Raw genomic sequence first — 17462 nt, forward strand, 5'->3', positions numbered from 1 at the left:
ATCGTGTCTTTCGCTGAGTTTCCTAGAAGCAGACCTGGAAACAAAGATTGTTCCCAGAAGAAATGCTCCGAGAAGAATTCAGCAAGGAGCTAGAAGAAGGATAGCCATGCAAGGATCTCAGACAGTTATATGACAAGTGGGTTCAGCCTGACCTGAAGGGGAGCTCTCAACTGCTCTCAACGATGCCTCTGAGATGTCCCTGCCCCAGGCAGGGTATCTGGGCTTCCATTCTTCTATGCTTGTCAGCCACTGGCTAACAGCCACCCTCGTTGATAACCCAGGTACTTCAGTCTTTCTATAGGTGGGCACAAAAGGGTGGTAGCACAAGAACAGCCCTCCCAGAAGAGGTGCAGGAGCCTTAGGTCAGAAGCAAAACCATGCCAAGTGGAAGGGGCAGACTCAGAGAAAGGGATCCGGGAATCTCTGCAGAGCCCCAGTGGGGTCCCTGCAGGGACAATGCCTAATGGGAAGGAAGTAGCCACCTCTGTCACTGAGGCGAGGAGGGGAAGGGTGGGAATGGCTGATAGTGGCCAACAGGCAGCCTGTGCAGCGTGTGTGCAGTTCCTGCCTATGAGATGGTGAGAATCATGGAAAGTCATAAGCAAGAGGGAAGACAGAAAAGACCAGGAGACCAAGGGCTGCTGTGTGAGCTCAGGGCACTCTTCTGAGGTTAGCTGTTTTAAATAGTGGTAACAGTTACAATGGGGGCAAATTGATACTGATCAGGAACACATGTAGACATTTAATTATAGTATTTATTTTATAAACAGGGATTTTCTGGAACACAGAGTATTTCCTGTGCAAGAACTGTCCATATTTTTTGTCCACTTACTGTGGGGTTGTTGGATTTCTGGTTGATTTGTAGAAGCTCTTTCAATACGAGGGAAATCAGGCCTTGGTCTGTCATGGGTATCCCTATGTTTTTTCTCAGTTCATAGACAGATTTTGAGTATACACAGATTGTTTTTCCTTGCCACATACTGTGTGGGGGAGTGACATTGCTAACTGTCCACCATGTTCTCCAAAAGACCTGTCATCATATCCCACCCCTGGCCCAGGGCTGCTGGAAGACTGTGCCACATGGGAGGCGAGGAAAGTATCAGCCAGCAAGTTCTGCCCCAGCCTCTGCACAGAAGCATATGTGTCCCCAAAAGGGTGTCCTGATATGCCATGTTCCCTAGTTCCTTAGTCATTGCTCAGGTTATCATGAGCGTTTTAGAGAACTTACTTTGTGTTTAAGAAACCTAATGGTATATAAAGCTATAATGACTTTTAATCATATGAAAAGATAGTACAGACGGTGAGAGGGGAAATTGACATGACCTGTTTGGTGGACAATTTGCAATATCTATTGAAATTAGAAATGCACATGGCTTTGACTCAGCAATTCCACCTTGAGAGTTTATAATAACAATATATTCACACATGTACATAAAGAAGTATGTGCAAGGATGTTCATTTCCACATATGGATTGTAAACTCCACCACGGCAGTGACACTGAATGTCTCATTTTCTACTCTGTATTCCCTAGAACAGTGACTGGCACACAATAGGCACCAATACAGATTTCTTTTTTTAAATAATGCAGAGTTAAAAGCTGGGAAAACACCTGTGTTTCATGGTTGACTAATTATGGTACCTCTATAGAATGGAATATTGTACAGTCATGAAGAAGAGGTATATTGAGCTGTGTGTGATACTGAACCATCTCTAAGGTATAATGTTGTTAACAGCAAGGTGTAGAGTGGGGCAAGTAGTATGCTGCTATTTGTTTAAAAAGAAAAAAAATACATAAATGTGGAAATATGCAAAAAACTGTCTCTGCAAAGGTTTACAAGGATTGCCAATATAGGATGAGAGAGAAACTCTTCACCATTGGCTCCCTTTTGTGGTGGTTGCTTTTTTCATGTGTGTATAATGTATGTTAGCTATTCTAAATAAGTAAATAAATGAGGCACTGTTTCCGAATGCACTTCAATCAGTTTCTCCTCTGGTAGGGAAGACCGCCGCAGGAGCTTTACAATTCCATGGTTCCGTGTAGCCAGAGCAAGCCTGCCTTGCTTGCTTGTTGTGTAGTTGCAGCTTGTCTCCCTTTCTCTGAGTCTTGCCTCGCCACACTCTTTCTTGCCTCGGACCTAGTCATGTTTCCTCACATTGAAACTTCCAGGGAAGGAGCCGCTGAGCAGATTCATACTGTAGTGTCAGGGGCTGCCATGGCTCACTGCATTGCTCATCTCGGAAGTATTGTTATTTAAATAGGGACCAGGTCTTGAGCCAAGAGACCTAATTTCTGACTGAGCAGATTGCAGCATTGGCTTCTGTGCCCTATGCTAGGTAGAGGTATCCAGCAGCCCCTGAACAGCTGTACTTGCCCCCCTCCTATCCTCTTGACTACACAAAGAGACTGGAGAGCAGAGAGAGAGGGCTCTGAGAGGCATTGGCTGTTTATTTTCCTTGTCTTAACCAATTTGGGCTACCATAACAAAATACCACAGACTGGGTGGCTTAAACAACAGAAATGTGTTTTCATATGGATCGGAAGCTGGGAAGTCCAAGATCAAGATGCTGGCTGATTCAGTTCCTGCTGAGGCCCCTCTTCCTGACGTGGCCTGGAACTGTGTGCTCACACAGCAGAGAGGGAAGCAGCAAGCCTCTGTGTCTCTTCTTATAAGGACACTAATCCCATCATGGCATTAGTAATTATGGTTAGACTTCATCTAACTGTAATATCCTCCCAAAGGCCCCACCTCCAAATATCATCACATTGGAGGTTAGGGCTTTAACACATGAACTGGGGGGGACACAATTCAGTCTATAGCAAACCCCTCCCAGAGGGCCTGGGATGTGTCTTCCCGGCAGATGAGAGGCCTGGGCATAAGGAGACCGGGTGGTTGGCTGCGGAGGAAGAAGGGCATGGTGACACTGCCATCCTGGTTACCTTTGGCCACCCCAGCTTGTGGAATGTAAGAAGGCCCAGGAGCCAGTTCCCATGCTTCTCAGTCCCCAGGTTCTCTTAGCCAAGCCCTGAGAATACATCAAGAACAGGTGAGGGCATGTGGACGCAGGTGTGGGGGGGGCCTCCCAGCAGCTGTCCCCTCTTCCTGCTAATGCTGCTCTGATTTTCACTTTTGCTCGCCTCCCTCCAGTGCTACTGAACACACCTCATTCTGGCGATCTGACTGGAGAGAGACAGTGTCACTGTGGTGGGTTCAGGGATAGGCTCAGGACCCTATTTGGGCAAGTAAGTCAGGAGAAGTGGTTGGTGGAGTCTTGGAGGGAAGTTGTCTTGCTCTTCTGAGAGTGTATGCTCTCCCTTCCTCTGCTGTGCATGTGAGAGGAAGCCTGTGCCTCAGAAGCTGGTGGTGCCATCTTGCCTCCCTCAGGAAAGAGGCTCAGGATGGCGTCGACTCAGTGGAAGGCAGAGATGAAGCCCGGAAAGAAACCAGGCCCTTGGGGGTGTTACTAACCCACTGGATCGTGACCCATCTGAAGCCTACCCTGTCTCTAGACTTTTTATTATCAGAACCAGTAAGTCTATTTCATGGTTAAAGCCAGCCTGAGTGTGGTTTTGTAACGTTGGTTGACAATTCCTAATGGATTGCTGAGGCAGTTAGTATTCGCAGGAAACACAGAGATCTAAGGCTGCCTCATACTGGGCATGGGAGGTGGGAGGCAGTGGGGAGATTGTGTCGGGCGTGGTGGGAGCCAAACAATCTGGGAACAACACAGCTGCATTGGGACTACCATATCTTCAGAGTCCACCAATTTTGGGATGACCCAGCTGGAGAAGGGACATTTCTCTTCAGGGGAAGTGAAGGTCAGAAGTGACTGCCCCTAGGCTGGACAACTGTCTGTTCCCATTTGAGCATCATCTCAGCTCCACAAGCCCTGCTGCCCTCTCTAAGGCTGTGAGGGAGAGCAGGGTTGGGGGGAGAGAGGTAAAAAGACCCTGGGGAAGGAGAAGGAATCCCTAAGATAGATGCTTTAACCTACATCATGGCTGAGAGTCACATCAGAGAAGACAGCAGAATCACTGGGGTGGATGGAGTATTTTGCAAAGGTACCCTTCGCTGAGACTATTTTCTCCTCTCTCCTTGCCCCTGCACTCACCAGTGTAAGCACCCACATAGGGGCTTGGAAAGCAAAGTTGATATCAGTTATTAGAAAAGATAAAAACATCTCCTATTTGTGCATGAGTGTGACTGCCCAAGGTGATATCAGAAGCGTCTTCCTTCTAAATGTGCATTTAGAAAGATGTGCACACAGACCGTCTCTGGGAGGACAAATCAGAAATGACTAACAATGGTTAGGGGAACAGAGAGGATGCTTGGGGTCCGAGGGGCTTTCTCTAACTGTTAAGTCTTTGGGTTCTTTTCTGTTACCGTTTGTAGGTTGCACAGTGGCTCAGAGAGTAGACTTGGAGCCAGGCTGCCCGGTTTGTAGCCCTGCTTGACCTGTGTGATCCGAGGTGAGTTATTTCACCCCTCTATGCTTTTGTGGTACCTCTTTCCTCATTGAGCTGTGAGGTGCAAACAGCTCACTGTGCATATGTGAAGCATTTAGGACAATGCCTGGCACAAAGTAATGGCTATGTAAGTGACTGCTATTATTATTACTATTGCTATTAACTTAAAAATTAGATACAATCTTGAGAAAAAGGCAGTCACCTGTGGATTTCTTTTCACAAAAGATGAGAAGGGATGGCAGGGACTGAAACCTGCTGGACCACTAAATAAAATTTCAGCTGTTACTTGTAGCCCCTGTAACCTAATCTTTCATTAGAACTATTTGCAGTTAAGAAAATATGAATCTGTAATCATTTTTGGTATTCCCCCTTGGCAGAGGTGAGGGTGGGTGAGGTTGGCAAGAAGAATATGGATAATCCAGGCTTGACTATTGAAATCTGATTAACCAAAGCTAGGGTGTGACCGAGATGATTGTTATCTCAGAGCTTTGGAACCAGAATGCTGGTGGAGAAAAGGCAGCTCTCCTGGTTCCTTAGGCCTGCATCTTGCATGCTCTTAGGGGAACTCAGCTTTTGTTTAGGTGAAGCCCTGTAAACCTACACATGTACCATGCTGTGTTCCTGGGCCCATAATGCCTGTCCTGAAGCCCTTGTAGGAAGGTGCTTAGCTGTCCACAGAAAGAACAGAGCCCCTAATCAATGGAGTGAGCTGTGTTCCCAGAGCATTTGGCTTGCTGGTCTCTCCTGTGAAGGTGCTTGGGACTCATCAGGGGAACTCACAGTGTCCTAAATATTGTGCTATAAGCTACGTGAGGTTTATGTGGCTGTGTTGAGTCTTCAGTGATGGTATTTTGCCTTAGGAGCAAGAGCCAGGGCTTGGAGCCTTCAGCATTATGCCCACAGCCCACCAGCCTCTCAGCAGGAAGGCAAAGGTTGCAGGGCAGGGGACCCTAGAATCTGGATCTGGGCTGCAATGGAACAGCTAACTAGAGTTTTCTGAATCTATGAGGTTAAAGAAGAATCCAGCTTGAATCTAGTGAGACTGACTTATTTGGGGATGCAGAACTGGAGATGAGGTTCTTTCTAAAAGAGATGCTACAGAGAACAGGGTGGTTGTATTTATTCCTGTCACCAAGGAAAGATTTCACATGACATAGTTTAGGTAGAAACTGATATGGATGTGTTTGGAAGTGTCAACACCCAACAGGATAAGGTAATCAGCCCTGTCCAAGAGAGCTTTCTGATGACAATGATCCATATCTGCACTAGCTACATGTGGCTACCAAGTGCTTGAATTATGGCCGGTGCAGTGTAAGAACAGAATTTTTAATTGTATTTAATTTAAATTGATTTAAATATACATAGCCACATATATTTACATGGTGTCTGATGATAACTGTATCATACAGCACAGTTATAGACAACTGACTTTTCTCTATAGTACTTCGTTTGGGAAGAGAAAGAGCAAGTAATATTTTGTGGAGCTGTGTTTCAGACATGATGCTATATGCTTTCTCTTACAGAATAATCTTGTTTAATCTCCACAAGTTTGAGGACTAAACTGGGTGCCAGAGAGAATTAAGTAACTTGTCGAGGTTGCATCAGTAACAAGGGAGCAGAGAAGAGATTCAAGCTCAGGTATGTCCCACCCAAGTACTGCTTGTACATTCCACAAATGGGGAGACTCTAATTTACTTAAGGGTTTCGATTACAGTGGCAAACTGAATTAAGGGCCAGGAAATGTGGCTTTGTGGTTAGGGAAGTTGAGATTATTTCACTTCAAGAGAAGAATACTGAAGAAGTCACTCGGTCTTTAGAACTACATTCAAAGATCATTTCCATTTTTTTTTTTTTCTTGAGATGGAGTCTCACACTTTTGCCCGGGCTGGAGTGCAGTGGAATGATCTTGGCTCACCTGCCGGGTTCAAGCAATTCTCCTGCCTCAGCCTCCTGAGATTCTGGGATTCCAGGCACCCACCAACCACACCCAGCTAATTTTTTGTATTTTCACTAGAGATGGGGTTTCACTATGTTGGCCAGGCTGGTCTCGAACTCCTGACCTCAGGTAATCCGACTGCCTCGGCCTCCCAAAGCGCTGGCATTACAGGCTTGAGCCATCACGCCTGGCCTCAAAGATCATTTGTTAGAGAAGAACAGCTGGCTTTCTCTGTCACCATTAATGAAAGCTTCATTTTATTCTGGTTTACGTGGGGGCTATGGAAGAATGTGATAAAGCCTTGTTTCTTTTTATTTATTTATTTATTTTTATTATTATTATTATACTTTAAGTTTTAGGGTACATGTGCACAATGTGCAGGTTTGTTACATATGTATACATGTGCCATGTTGGTGTGCTGCATCCATTAACTCGTCATTTAGCATTAGGTATATCTCCTAATGCTGTCCCTCCCCCCTCCCCCCACCCCACAACAGTCCCTGGAGTGTGATGTTCCCCTTCCTGTGTCCATGTGTTCTCATTGTTCAATTCCCACCTATGAGTGAGAACATGCGGTGTTTGGTTTTTTGTCCTTGCGATAGTTTACTGAGAATGATGGTTTCCAGTTTCATCCATGTCCCTACAAAGGACATGAACTCATCATTTTTTATGGCTGCATAGTATTCCATGGTGTATATGTGCCACCTTTTCTTAATCCAGTCTATCATTGTTGGACATTTGGGTAGGTTCCAAGTCTTTGCTATTGTGAATAGTGCTGCAGTAAACATACGTGTGCATGTGTCTTTATAGCAGCATGATTTATAGTCCTTTGGATATATGCCCAGTAATGGGATGGCTGGGTCAAATGGTATTTCTAGTTCTAGATCCCTGAGGAATCGCCACACCGACTTCCACAATGGTTGAACTAGTTTACAGTCCCACCAACAGTGTAAAAGTGTTCCTATTTCTCCACATCCTCTCCAGCACCTGTTGTTTCCTGACTTTTTAATGATGGCCATTCTAACTGGTGTGAGATGGTATCTCATTGTGGTTTTGATTTGCATTTCTCTGATGGCCAGTGATGATGAGCATTTTTTCATGTGTTTTTTGGCTGCATAAATGTCGTCTTTTGAGAAGTGTCTGTTCATGTCCTTCGCCCACTTTTTGATGGGGTTGTTTGTTTTTTTCTTGTAAATTTGTTTGAGTTCATTGTAGATTCTGGATATTAGCCCTTTGTCAGATGAGTAGGTTGTGAAAATTTTCTCCCATTTTGTAAGTTGCCTGTTCACTCTGATGGTAGTTTCTTTTGCTGTGCAGAAGCTCTTTAGTTTAATTAGATCCCATTTGTCAATTTTGGCTTTTGTTGCCATTGCTTTTGGTGTTTTAGACATGAAGTCCTTGCCCACGCCTATGTCCTGAATGGTATTGCCTGGGTTTTCTTCTAGGGTTTTTATGGTTTTAGGTCTAACATGTAAGTCTTTAATCCATCTTGAATTAATTTTTGTATAAGGTGTAAGGAAGGGATCCAGTTTCAGCTTTCTACGTATGGCTAGCCAGTTTTCCCAGCACCATTTATTAAATAGGGAATCCTTTTCCCATTGCTTGTTTTTGTCAGGTTTGTCAAAGATCAGATAGTTGTAGATATGGGGCATCATTTCTGAGGGCTCTGTTCTGTTCCATTGATCTATGTCTCTGTTGTGGTACCAGTACCATGCTGTTTTGTTTACTGTAGCCTTGTAGTATAGTTTGAAGTCAGGTAGCGTGATGCCTCCAGCTTTGTTCTTTTGGCTTAGGATTGACTTGGCAATGCGGGCTCTTTTTTGGTTCCATATGAACTTTCAAGTAGTTTTTTCCAATTCTGTGAAGAAAGTCATTGGTAGCTTGATGGGGATGGCATTGAATCTATAAATTACCTTGGGCAGTATGGCCATTTTCATGATATTGATTCTTCCAACCCATGAGCATGGAATGTTCTTCCATTTGTTTGTATCCTCTTTTATTTCATTGAGCAGTGGTTTGTAACACATTTTATGAGGCCAGCATCATCCTGATACCAAAGCCCAGCAGAGACACAACCAAAAAAGAGAATTTCCGACCAATATCCTTGATGAACATTGATGCAAAAATCCTCAATAAAATACTGGCAAACCGAATCCAACAGCACATCAAAAAGCTTGTACACCATGATCAAGTGGGCTTCATCCCTGGGATGCAAGGCTGGTTCAACATAATCAAATCAATAAATGTCATCCAGCATATAAACAGAACTGCAAAGACAAAAACCACATGATTATCTCAATAGATGCAGAAAAGGCCTTTGACAAAATTCAACAACCCTTCATGCTAAAAACTCTCAATAAATTAGGTATTGTTGGGACGTATCTCAAAATAATAAGAGCTATCTATGACAAACCCACAGCCAATATCATACTGAATGGGCAAAAACTGGAAGCATTCCCTTTGAAAACTGGCACAAGACAGGGATGCCCTCTCTCACCACTCCTATTCAACATAGTGCTGGAAGTTCTGGCCACAGCAATCAGGCAGGAGAAGGAAATAAAGGGTATACAATTAGGAAAAGAGGAAGTCAAATTGTCCCTGTTTGCAGATGATATGATTGTATATCTAGAAAACCCCATTGTGTCAGCCCAAAATCTCCTTAAGCTGATAAGCAACTTCAGCAAAGTCTCAGGATAAAAAATCAATGTACAAAAATCACAAGCATTCTTGTACACCAATCACAGACAAACAGAGAGCCAAATCATGAGTGAACTCCCATTCAAAATTGCTTCAAAGAGAATAAAATACCTAGGAATCCAGCTTACAAGGGATGGGAAGGACCTCTTCAAGGAGAACTAAAGCCTTGTTTCTGACATGGGCATTTCTCTTCACATCTCAGGGAGCCTGGTTGGACTTCAGGCCCCTGTGAGGCTGACTCTGTAGTCCTGGAGAAACTCAACAGCCAGGAACTTAGGACCATTTGTGTGTGGCATTTGGGCTAACCAGATTGGTGGCTTCTAAAGAAGATGGAAAGCATCACGTTTCCTATATTTAAATTATTTGGTGATCTCAATACTGGTTGTTAGCCAAAGTACACAATGGAGACAGCCTATTTGCTCTACTACTTTTGATGTAGAAATCAGCTTGAGCTGCCGGGCGCGGTGGCTCACGCTTGTAATCCCAGCACTTTGGGAGGCCGAGGCGGGTGGATCACGAGGTCAGGAGATCGAGACCACGGTGAAACCCCGTCTCTACTAAAAATACAAAAAAATTAGCCGGGCGTGGTGGCGGGCGCCTGTAGTCCCAGCTACTCGGAGAGGCTGAGGCAGGAGAATGGCGTGAACCCGGGAGGCGGAGCTTGCAGTGAGCGGAGATTGCGCCACTGCACTCCAGCCTGGGTGACAGAGCAAGACCCTGTCTCAAAAAAAAAAAAAAAAAAAAAAAGAAATCAGCTTGAGCTGATTAATAGAACTCTTACAGATTTCTGTGCTCCCCTTACCGGTGGCATGAAACAATTCTTTTAAAACCTGCCATGTATTCACATTTAAAACTAAAAGTAATTTAAATTACATGGATTTGAGAAGCCCGTGTTGACACATAATTGCCAACAGATGGGCTTTCAAATGTAATGAAGTGAAAATGGTCAGTACCCCATGTGTTGGATTTTGCAATTTTCCAAAGTAAGCCCTCATGTTTGGCATGTCATGCTAGTTAAGACCACAATGTATTTATAGCTCAATTATACATTTTCTGATGAATTTCCCATGGCATTTTGTTTTTCCGTCAGTCACTTAAGACAGGACATTTGCCATTCCAAGAATGAATTAACACTCTTCTAAGTGATCTATAAACTGAGATGTAAAATAAATTACAAATTGGGACTGTTTTAGTTTTTCAAGCAAAGGGTACTTAAATAAAGCTTGAAATCATAAACCTTATTTCCTGTTTGAGAAGATGCTGTATTCATTACAGAGTGAAATAAAGAATTTTAACTTTTTTTTTTTTCCGGCAATAATAGTTAGAATCTTATGTTCTTCAAAGAAAATTTCAAAGAAAATTCGTAAGACTTGTTAATATTTGTATGCCATGAGCTTTCTGGAGTGACTGATTTATGCAATTCTGTTTATGACACTGGCATTCAGCAGTCAAATTTGCATAGAGTATGTTATCAAGGCAAACCAAAACCAACTCTTCATACCACAGAGGAAGGCATCTTCCCACATATGGCAGCCTAGATAACAAGACAGTGTATTAGAAAGCCCTCATTCTATTTTCCTCTCTTCACCATTATTTCTACAGGGTGCATAGCAGGGCGTATGTATAATAGTGAGAGCAAACAGAAGTACTGATAAATCACCTGACTAATAAACAGACAACACAATCACCTAGACAACTTAGAATACGTGAATACATACAGACAGAGGTTGGTTGATTCCTTGGAATGTTCTTATGACAGTGCTGATTTGTGTGTGTGGTTAGTTGTTAAAATTTGGTGCTCCTACAGGGAGGATGATTGGTGCAGGCTTCTATTCAGCCATCCTGCCCCTCGTTCCTTGGAATGTAATGTGCGGTGGGTGGATCTTCAAGTCCAGAAGAAGAAAAGCTGGATTTGTGGGCGTTCAGAAGAGTCAGCAAGTTGTGAGAACAGCAAGGGGCAGACTGGTCTAGGCAGAAGGTGTGGGCTGAGTGAATGAATTGTAGGGAAGACCAAACAGAACAGCAGTGAAGCTGGCTGGAATCATGCCAGTGGCTACTTGGCAGTAAAGGGAAAAGGTGGAAAACCTTGAAGCCCAGCAAAGGGGATTTGCTCTTAGAGGCTTCTCTAAAGTCCCTGCACACCTAGCCTTGAAAAGAGCCTACTGTGCACAGGGTGAGTTGGGTTGGATGTTTTTTTTAAAACAAATTCTAGTGTAAACATGTTTTTCTCTTCACTGGTAAATATCAGAATTATGATGAGGCTTTAGGATAAGGAGATACTATTGTTGGCTAAAATGAAATGCTATCTTTTGATTCTTAAAGAACTAAGAAGGATGGTACAGGGCAAAGAGCTCTGGTCTGAGAGTCAGAAGGCATGGGGTCTAGTCCCAGCTCAGCCACTCAAACTGGCTCGGTCTCTTCTGTGTAAAGTGCTGGGGTGTGAGATGAATTACATGGTAATCAGAGGGAACTGCTGTTTTGAAACACTGTAGTTTTATTCTCTTTTACCTGTGCCTACCCGGTGCAGAGAACCTGCTAAGTTGTCCTTTCTTTGGACTAATTGCAGTAGCATCTTCCCACCTTCTGAAATAAGACTTGTGCCCTCTTACCATCATGCAGGTATCATGCATGGCCTTATTACCAGATATTTTAAGTTTAAAAAAAATCCAAACCACCAAAGCTCAGAGTTTAATTGATATGCTTATTGTTCTGAACTAAATGAAACAAATGAATGTCTGGAATTTGGTAAGTGAGATGACTCCTATTTTGAATTGTAAGTAAACTGATATGACAGTCAGGGTAGTCTAGGATATGCTGCAATAACAAACAATGTCTACATCTCAGGACCTAAGATAGAAAAGGTTTGTTTGTTGCTCTCATCACAAGTCCATCATGGCTTGGCTGGGGGTTTTACCCTAGCATTGTCAGTGTTCTTATTCCACAGGGCAGGTTGGTGGAGCAGCTGCTTCTGGAGCATTTCTTGTTGCTACAACTGAGGAAAAAGGGAACAGGGTGAATTATGCTTAGGCTCTTAGAGTTTCTGTTCAGGAGTGATACGTATTACCTCTGCTCACCTTTTATTGACAAAAGCCTGTCGTAGGTGGTGCTTAACTTCTTCAGGGGGTGGGAAAGTACAATATCATCATGTTCTCCAGGAGGCGGACAGCTGGAAGTATGTGGAACAGCACAAATGCTTACCACAACAGTGACTGCTGGGCGAGACCCAACCTCATCATGAGAAGAGTCTTTCGTATATTGTATTAGTTTGCTGAGCTGCCATAACTGAATACCAAAGACTGGGCAGATCAGACAGCATTCATTTTCTCCCAATTCTGGAGGCTAGAAGTCCAGTGTCATGGTGTAGGCAGGGCTGGTTTCTTCTGAGACCTCTCCCCTTGGCTTCCCCTTCTCTGTGTGTCTTCACATGATCTTCCCTCTGTGTGCCTGTGTCCTTGTCTCCTTATAAGGACACCAGTCCTGTTGGACTACAGCCCACTCCAATGACCTTACTTTAACGAATTACCTCATTAAAGAGTCTGTTTCCAAATGCTGTAATATTCTGAGGTGCTGGGGGTTAGGGCTTCAACATATGTATGAATTTTGGAGGGAACAATAGAGCCCATAACAGATATCATGTTAACATTAGAACCGGGGCTGTAACAATGGTAATTGTTAATAGCAATTAGTAATTAGCAAAACTTTTTGATACATATTATCCCTATCCCTATACTTGATACCAAAAAACTCAAGATTTTTTTTTTTTTTTTTTTTTGATAGGGTCTTGCTGTTTCACCCAGGCTGGAGTGCAATGGCGTAATCTTGGCTCACTGCACCCTCCACCTCCTGGGCTCAGGTGATCCTCCCCATCAGCCTCCTGAGTAGCTGGGACTACAGGCATGTGCCACCATGCCTGGCTAATTTTTGTGTTTTTAGTAGAGATAGGGTTTCGCCATGTTGCCCAGGCTGATCTTGAACTCCTGGCTCAAGCAATCCACCTGCCTTAGCCTCCCAAAGTGCTGGGATTCCACGCATGAGCCAGCATGCCAGGCCACAAGATCTATTTGTGCAAATAAATTATTTCTTGCTATAACATTCATGACAGCTCTAACATGCTGTGATTAGAGTTTAAAAATTGTAGATTTAATTGCAGACCTATAGAAAGTTTTCCTAATACACCTCATACCTTAAACTCTCTTTAAACACATTATATACTACAGAATCCAGAAGACTGGCTTGACTTTTTACTGGTTTTAATATTTCTCCTGTGATATGTGTTAGAAAACCATAGACTTGTTACTTTTACTGAGTATTTCCCTGCTATTAGACATGTTTGGCTGGGCACGGTGGTTCATGCCTATAATCCCAGCACTTTGGGAGGCTGAGGCAGGCGAATCACCTGAGATCAGGAGTTTGAGACCAGCCTGGCCAACATGGTGAAACCCCATCTCTACTAAAAATACAAAAGTTAGCCAGGCATGATGGCACACGCCTGTAATCCCAGCTACTTGGGAGGTTGAGGCAGGAGAATCACTTGAACCTGGGAGGTGGAGGTTGCAGTGAGCCGAGATCGTGCCAGTGCACTCCAGCCTGGGTGACAGAGCAAGATTCTATTTCAAAGTAAAAAAAAAAAAAAAAAAAAGATATGATCTAGGCTGGTGGTTCTGAGACTTGAGCATGAATCAGCATCCCCAGGAGGGTTTGTTGAAACAGATGACTAAGCCTCTACCCCAGAGATTCTCATTCCGTAGGTCTGGGATGGACCTAAGATTCTGCATTTCTGACATGTGCCCAGGTGGTGCTGATGCTGCCAGTCAGACCAGACTGCAAGAAGCACTGGTTTAGGAAGTCGAAGGTGAGGTGATGGAAAAACCATCTTTCTGTATTTCCTCGTCTCTGGGGCTTGAGGTCCTGGAAGGCAGCCAGGCTAATGTGGGTACATCACTAATACCTTCCAGTCACAGGGAGACAGGGAGTCAGAATTATTAGAATAGTGAGTGAGGCACTGTGTAACCAGGACCAGCTCTTTTGTATTTCTTAATCCTTACACAAACCATGTAGTATTACCCACTCTGTGTAAGGCCTGCTTCCCCTTAAACAATTCTTCAATCATTTTGTTTCTGTTTTTAGAACAGGGGGGCTGGTACAACATTCTTTTTAACAGTTAGGCCAATTGCACCAAAGTCTTGAGAATAAAACACTTACCCATTCATTTTCTGCTTCCAACTGTGCTGCTTTTCATACACACAAATATCTGGGGCCCAGTGCTAACTGTGACCACTTTTGCTTTGGGAGTCCCAGAGCTCCTTGTCAAGGCTCAGCCCCGTGGCCCGCACTCACCTCTCTTCCTGATGGCCTTAGCCTCCTGTTTGAAACTGCACACTCAGACCATGCTGTTAGGACTGATGGATTTTTAGTCCCCCAAGTACCAGTGAGAGCTGGAGAAGTGACAAGTGGACATGTCCAGAGAAGGAGGCTGAGGCAGACCATGCTCTCTGCTTCCACAGTATCCCTTCTCCATTTCTTCCTTACTATGATGGTCTGAGTTTTGTGTTTCCCCCAAATTAACATGTTTCAGTCCTAACACTCAAGGTGATGGATTAGGAGGTAGGGCCTTTGAGAGGTGATTAGTGGGCGTATGAAAGAGACCCAAGAGTGGCACCTCATCTTTTCCATCACGTGAGGACACAGCAAAAAGGCACTGTGAACCATGAAGTGGGTCCTCACCAGAACCTGAATCTGCTGGCACCTTGATCTTGGACTTCCAGCCACCAGAACAGTGAGTGATAAATTTCTGTTGTATAAGCCACCCAAGTCTGTGGTATTCTGTTATAGCAGCCCAGATGGACTAAGACACTGACCAGACCCAAGGGTCGTGTAGGGTGGTGATGTGCCCAGCTAAATACTGTGCCAGTGCCATTGTAGCTAGGAGCAGCTGTGTGACCTGCTACTGGCTCGTGCATGCAAGAGGTCTGTGTGGGGCTTTTGAGAAAACCTTTAAAAGGAGGTCTGGCTCAGCTGGGGTGCTCTTATTGTCCTCTGCCCTTCACCTTTCCCCTTCTTCCTTCCTGGAATGCAGATGCTAGGCTTGGAGGTGCAGCAGCCATGGTGCTACAATGCAGGCTCCACACTGAGCAAGTTGGAGCAGGAGGAGAGCAGGAACCTGTCTCTCCAGTGGCAACTCCGGCAGCTGCTGAACTCCAGACTTCTCTCATGTGAGAAAAAAACCCCTACTAGACTCTGCCTGTTTGTTAGATTTTCAGTTACTTGCAAGGGCTCTGCCTCCATCAGCACGGAGTCTGAGAAAGAAGAGAAGTGACTGGGAAGTGACATGTGAGTGTCCCACCACTGACAACAGTGATGAGAATCAGCAGACTAGCAGCCACGCGAACAAACATTTCCTGAGCACTGACTCCAGATCAGGCACGATGCCAGGCCCTTGACGTGGCATTTTACAGATGAGGAATCTAAGGTTCAGAGGGTTTTAGTAACATGCCCAAGTCACACAGCCAGGAGGGGTAGAGCTGGGATTCACACCCAGGCCTGTCCAACATCCCTGGCCCTCATCAGAACTCTTGACCTCTCTAGCTGTGGTCCCCAGGCCTCTGTCTTTGGTGTCTAGAGTCAGGCCTTAGGCACCTGTCCACTTTCAAGTCCTTGGCTCTCATGGCTTGTATCCCCACCAGCCTCCCCGATCCTTTCCCTGCAAACAGCTGCTTCTCCAGGACTGGGCTGGGGTTGGAGGCCCCTCTTCCCCTGCTGTGCCCACCCTCTGCTGTCTGGTGACTCCTGCAGGATGGGGCTCCTCTGCCTTCTATTCCCTGTGTTCTCCTCCTTTGCCTTCCTTATCAGAATGAGAACGGGCATGGTGCCTCTTCTTAGAGTTTTGATTTTTCAGAGTTGCAAATACGTCTGCTCTTCACATTGTATCTTTATCATTTTGATTGATGTCAGTTTCTAGAACACCTCAGCACTGGGAACAAGTACCAGAGGAAAACAACATACATCATAAAGAAAAATATGTATAGTATTGGTAAATGATAGAATCTCAGAGTTGAAAGGAAGCTTGGGGCACCATTCAGCCTCACCCTTTCCCCTGAGGCTGAAAACTCAAAAGGTGAGCTGGGTGGGTAGCAAGGTCAGAGTGCTTGCAAGGAAACTGAGGCCTGAGCATTTTGTACAGAAAGAATAAATCCCACATCTCCCACACCACGCGTTCAAGCACTTTCAAATGTATCAAGACACTGTTGTGATAGTTAGAATATGGATTCCTTTAAAAGCATCCCTGAACGTAGAGGTTTTGACCATGATGCATTTTCTGGTGTACGTGTGTGTTTAAGGCATCTTCATACTCAGGGAGTCACGAGCTCCTTCTCAGGCAGACCTGGTGCATGCTGCTCACTCATCCACGAAAGCTCCTTGGGAGCCTCAGAGCCAGCCTGATCTTGCATCCAGCTCTGCCTCTGGGTCACTTCTACAGTTTCCCTGGTCCTGTGTAGTGTGACTGAGAATAAGCCCCTCCAACCTTTAGAAATCAGAGTCTATGTCCTGGTCCAAATGTGTCCTGGCACCTCTTACTCTTTCTCATCTTGACGTATGGTGATCAGCTTCTCCTGGTCTGCCAGAGAGTATCCTGGATTTAAAACTAAAAGTTGTGGGTCTGGAAACTCGCTCAGTCCCAGGAAAACTGGAATGGTTGGTCACCACTGTCCACCCTCTTTCAGGCTGAACAATGCTATTTCCTAAAATGTTTATAGTAGACAAGGTGTCTACATCCCACCATCCTGGTACCCCTCTGGGCTCATGCTCCAGTTCGACAGCGTCACTCTGAAAATGCTGCATCTTGAGCTGAAGGAGATCCTCCATATTGAGGTTGTGGGTCTGTCGATCAAGATATTCAACTTTTAACTAACTGCTCCACAACACTGGCTTATAATGCATGTGTGACCAGTTAAAACCGCAGGACATCTCCATTAACTTCTGTCAGGTCAGGTTTCCCACCTCCACCCTGTACTTGGCAGTTGGTCTTTTGACCTAATGGCAGTTTATTTTACATTTAGTTTAATTTGTTGGCTTGGGCCTAGTCAATGTCCCTTTTCAGGTGATGTGAAATGTGAGCCCCTGGCCCATCTTGGTCGTCTCGCCCAGGTTTGTGGCTTCTGCTCATTTGGTAAACACATGTTCTGTGTCCCCATCTAAAGTGTCAGTACAAATGTTTGGCATAGATCCCTGGGGCACATCACCTGAGACATCCATTGAGATTCACATCAAGCTGTCAGTTGATAATCTGTATTTTCTTGTTCAGCTACCAGGGAGAATAGATCTAATTGTATTTTGGTCCTTAGGGGTAACCCCAGAGGCTTTGG

At 44.6% G+C, this 17462-nt stretch overlaps 1 protein-coding gene across 1 annotated transcript in view; it reads left to right on the forward strand.

Annotated features, from left to right (window-relative positions):
• GFM1 (G elongation factor mitochondrial 1) overlaps positions 1–17462 on the forward strand; it is a 138866-nt gene that overhangs the window by 100090 nt on the left and 21314 nt on the right. Inside the window, exons 19-20 of the transcript XR_004032338.1 lie at positions 4393–4469; positions 5990–6104. The gene's annotated coding sequence lies outside the window, so the exon portion shown is untranslated. The remainder of the gene's footprint in view (positions 1–4392; positions 4470–5989; positions 6105–17462) is intronic.

Source organism: Nomascus leucogenys, chromosome 11 (assembly GCF_006542625.1).
Source record: "Nomascus leucogenys isolate Asia chromosome 11, Asia_NLE_v1, whole genome shotgun sequence".
Classification (NCBI taxonomy): domain Eukaryota; kingdom Metazoa; phylum Chordata; class Mammalia; order Primates; family Hylobatidae; genus Nomascus; species Nomascus leucogenys.